Source organism: Syngnathus typhle, unplaced genomic scaffold (genome assembly GCF_033458585.1).
Source record: "Syngnathus typhle isolate RoL2023-S1 ecotype Sweden unplaced genomic scaffold, RoL_Styp_1.0 HiC_scaffold_394, whole genome shotgun sequence".
In the NCBI taxonomy this organism is placed as follows: Eukaryota; Metazoa; Chordata; class Actinopteri; order Syngnathiformes; family Syngnathidae; genus Syngnathus; species Syngnathus typhle.
The window spans coordinates 1-5,000 of record NW_026872297.1 but is presented as its reverse complement, the minus strand read 5'-3'; positions in this window follow the sequence as shown (position 1 = coordinate 5,000).

The window sequence follows — 5,000 nt, the reverse complement described above, 5'->3', positions numbered from 1 at the left end:
GACCGCCACAAGGCGACCGCCACTGGCCCCAAGCGCCAGCCCCGACCGCCACCCCCCGACCGCCACAAGGCGACCGCCACAAGGCGACCGCCACAAGGCGACCGCCACAAGGCGACCGCCACAAGGCGACCGCCACTGGCCCCAAGCGCCAGCCCCGACCGCCACCCCCCGACCGCCACAAGGCGACCGCCACAAGGCGACCGCCACCGGCCCCAAGCGCCAGCCCCGACCGCCACCCCCCGACCGCCACAAGGCGACCGCCACAAGGCGTTAGTGGCCGCGCCCGGTACTTTACTGGACCCTATTTGGCCCGCGGACCGGCCGGCGTCGCTTCCTTGAATGCTTAGCCGCCTTTCGAGCTGCCATGCCGGGCTTGAGTTAGTGGTTTGCGCCCGGTACTCTACGTTAAAAGTCAGGCGGAACGGCTCTGAAGCTCCAGACGGTGCTTCCTTGAATGCTTAGCCGCCTTTCGAGCTGCCATGCCGGGCTTGAGTTAGTTGTTTGCGCCCGGTACTCTACGTTAAAAGTCAGGCGGAACGGCTCTGAAGCTCCAGACGGTGCTTCCTTGAATGCTTAGCCGCCTTTCGAGCTGCCATGCCGGGCTTGAGTTAGTGGTTTGCGCCCGGTACTCTACGTTAAAAGTCAGGCGGAACGGCTCTGAAGCTCCAGACGGTGCTTCCTTGAATGCTTAGCCGCCTTTCGAGCTGCCATGCCGGGCTTGAGTTAGTGGTTTGCGCCCGGTACTCTACGTTAAAAGTCAGGCGGAACGGCTCTGAAGCTCCAGACGGTGCTTCCTTGAATGCTTAGCCGCCTTTCGAGCTGCCATGCCGGGCTTGAGTTAGTGGTTTGCGCCCGGTACTCTACGTTAAAAGTCAGGCGGAACGGCTCTGAAGCTCCAGACGGTGCTTCCTTGAATGCTTAGCCGCCTTTCGAGCTGCCATGCCGGGCTTGAGTTAGTGGTTTGCGCCCGGTACTCTACGTTAAAAGTCAGGCGGAACGGCTCTGAAGCTCCAGACGGTGCTTCCTTGAATGCTTAGCCGCCTTTCGAGCTGCCATGCCCGGCGTGGGTTTCGCGTCCGCGCCCGGTACATTATGGAAGCCAAAAAAAAAAAAAAATTCTAAGTGCGAGTGGGACCGGCCTGGGGGGCTTCCTTGAAAGCCCATCCGCCCTCCGAGCTCTCCCACCGGTCGTGGGTTGGCGTCCGCCACTGCTCAAAGCGAACTTCAAATTATCTGCTTAATAATGTGGAACACCATTCTTAAGTAGTTTTTCCTTAATTTGGGCTCAACTGGCCGGTAATGATCCCCGGTGTCTGAGATTGATCTCAGTGATCCAAAGAGCCCTGACACGTAATACCATCCATGAGTTTAATTGAAAAACAAAAAATGTAATCTTTATGACACATAAATACAATTTGCATAATAATTTGGAACACAGTGTAGACTTCCAGCGGACCGCGCGCGGCTCGGCTGACGGCGCAGCGCGATCTGGTACCGCTGCGCGGGACGAAACACGCCCCGTGCAGAGTTCCAGGCGGCCGGGAAGACATTTAAGCGCTGCCGCTGCAGCTGCGGCGGGGATTTGCCGTCCTCCGGTGGACACGACGAGTAAATACACCAGCAATCGCACTTACACCGTGTTCCAAATTATTATGCAAGTGACATTTATCTCAGATTTTCCTAAATAGTCGATGCAAAATGAGTCAGCATAATTTTCAAGTCATCAACCATTATTTTGATGAATTCTAATTTTATTGAACAAACCTCCGAATGATCACAGAATTTTTAAAAAATAAAAAACTTAAAATGCACTGTTCCACATTATTACGCACAACAGAGTTTTATAACATTTTATAGGTTTTTATGAACTGAAATGCCCATCTTAAGAATTTACAGCATTAGGAGGTCATATTTACTGAAATCAAAAGCTATTTCAAAGAAAAGACAAACAAGTTACATTTTAACATAGGACCCTTTATTTCAATAAAAAACAAAGTTACATTTTAACATAGGACCCTTTGTTCAACAGCAGCTTCACGATTCTTCCATCCACTGAACTTGTGAGTTTTTGTACAGTTTCTGGTTGAATTTCTTGGCAGGATCTAAGAATAGCCTGCCAGAGCTGCTCTTTGGAATTGAACTGCCTCCCACCTTCGTAGATTTTCTGCTTGACGATGCTCCACAAGTTTTCAATAGGATTGAGGTCAGGGGAGCATGGGGGCCACACCATCAGTTTCTCTCCCTTTATTCCCATAGATGCCAAAGACGTTGACGTATTTCTTGCAGCATGAGACGGTGCATTGTCATGCATGAAGATGATCTTTTGACGGAAAGCACGGTTCTTCCTGTTGTACCATGGACAGAAGTGTTGAGTCAGAAATTCCACGTAGTTAACAGACGTAATTTTGACGCCTTCAGGGACCCTAAAGGGGCCAAGCAGCTCTCTCCCCATGATTCCGGCCCAAAACATCACTCCGCCACCTCCCTGCTGACGCCGCAGCCTTGTTGGGCTATCGTGGCCGTCCACCAACCATCCACGACTCCATCCATCTGTAAAGTCAAGTCAAATCAAGTTTATTTGTATAGCCCTAAATCACAAGCAGTCTCAAAGGGCTTCACATAGACAGAAATTGACAATTATTCTCAAAGCATCCCCTGAGCTCTCAAAAGTGCAAGGAAAAACTTAAAAAACCCTACCTGGCCCATCCAAGGTGGCACGGCACTCGTCGGTGAACAGGACTGTCTGAAAATTTGTCTTCATGTAAGTCTGGGCCCACTGCAGCCGTTTCTGCTTGTTCGCGTTGTTCAGGGGTGGCCGAATGGAGGGTTTCCGCACAACTGCAAGCCTCTGGAGGATCCTGCACCTCGTCGTTCGTGGGACTTCACTGGCACCAGCAGCGTCGAATATTTGTTTGCTCGTCTTTAGTGGCATGCTTGCAGCCGCCCTCTTGATTCGATTTGTTTGTCTTGCAGAAACCTTCCTTGTCGTGCCTTTGTCTGCACGAACGCGCGTTTGCTCCGAATCAGCGACGAATTTCTTCAAAGTTCGATGGTCGCGCTTAAGCTTTCGTGCAATATCGAATGTCTGCATACCTTGTCCAAGGCATCGAACGATTTCACGCTTCTCGACAGCAGAGAGATCCTTTTTCCTCCCCATGGTTGAACGAAATGGCCGAACGCTTAAAAACGCGGAACTTAAATAGACTTGTTAATTACTACAATTGCGCTCACCTGGCAGACTACCATGGACTGTACCATGACTGAGGGTGATTTCAGTACTTGAAAAACAAAAAATGTAATCTTTATGACACTTAAATACATTTTGCATAATAATTTGGAACACGGGACCGTGTTCCAAATTATTATGCAAAGGATATTTATCTCAGATTTTCCTAAATAGCTTCCTTGAAATGTTACCCGGCTTTTGAGCTCTCCTGCCGGGCGTGGGTTTGCGTCAGCGCCCGGTAACATTATGGAAGCTAAAAGAAAGAAAAAAGAAACAAATCTAAGTGCGATTGCTGGTGTCTAAATACATTTTGCATAATAATTTGGAACACGGGACCGTGTTCCAAATTATTATGCAAGTGATATTTATCTCAGATTTTCCTAAATAGCTTTACTCGTCGTGCCGACCGGAGGGAGGCCACTCCCCGCCGCAGCTGAACAGTCATCCCGGCCTAGTGGAGGTCTGCGCAGGGGGGGTCTTCCTTGAAATGTTACCCGGCTTTTGAGCTCTCCTGCCGGGCGTGGGTTTGCGTCAGCGCCCGGTAACATTATGGAAGCTAAAAGAAAGAAAAAAGAAACAAATCTAAGAGCAAGTGCTGGTGTATTTACTCGTCGTGTCCACCGGAGGGAGGCAACTCCCCGCCGCAGCTGCAGAGGCAGCTTTGAAAAGTCATCCCGGCCTAGTGGAGGTCTGCGCAGGGGGGGTCTTCCTTGAAATGTTACCCGGCTTTTGAGCTCTCCTGTCCGGCGTGGGTTTGCGTCAGCGGCCGGTGTCATTTACTCGTCGTGCCGACCGGAGGGAGGCCACTCCCCGCCGCAGCTGAACAGTCATCCCGGCCTAGTGGAGGTCTGCGCAGGGGGGGTCTTCCTTGAAATGTTACCCGGCTTTTGAGCTCTCCTGCCGGGCGTGGGTTTGCGTCAGCGCCCGGTAACATTATGGAAGCTAAAAGAAAGAAAAAAGAAACAAATCTAAGTGCGATTGCTGGTGTCTAAATACATTTTGCATAATAATTTGGAACACGGGACCGTGTTCCAAATTATTATGCAAGTGATATTTATCTCAGATTTTCCTAAATAGCTTTACTCGTCGTGCCGACCGGAGGGAGGCCACTCCCCGCCGCAGCTGAACAGTCATCCCGGCCTAGTGGAGGTCTGCGCAGGGGGGGTCTTCCTTGAAATGTTACCCGGCTTTTGAGCTCTCCTGCCGGGCGTGGGTTTGCGTCAGCGCCCGGTAACATTATGGAAGCTAAAAGAAAGAAAAAAGAAACAAATCTAAGAGCAAGTGCTGGTGTATTTACTCGTCGTGTCCACCGGAGGGAGGCAACTCCCCGCCGCAGCTGCAGAGGCAGCTTTGAAAAGTCATCCCGGCCTAGTGGAGGTCTGCGCAGGGGGGGTCTTCCTTGAAATGTTACCCGGCTTTTGAGCTCTCCTGTCCGGCGTGGGTTTGCGTCAGCGGCCGGTGTCATTTACTCGTCGTGCCGACCGGAGGGAGGCCACTCCCCGCCGCAGCTGAACAGTCATCCCGGCCTAGTGGAGGTCTGCGCAGGGGGGGTCTTCCTTGAAATGTTACCCGGCTTTTGAGCTCTCCTGCCGGGCGTGGGTTTGCGTCAGCGCCCGGTAACATTATGGAAGCTAAAAGAAAGAAAAAAGAAACAAATCTAAGTGCGATTGCTGGTGTCTAAATACATTTTGCATAATAATTTGGAACACGGGACCGTGTTCCAAATTATTATGCAAGTGATATTTATCTCAGATTTTCCTAAATAGCTTTACTC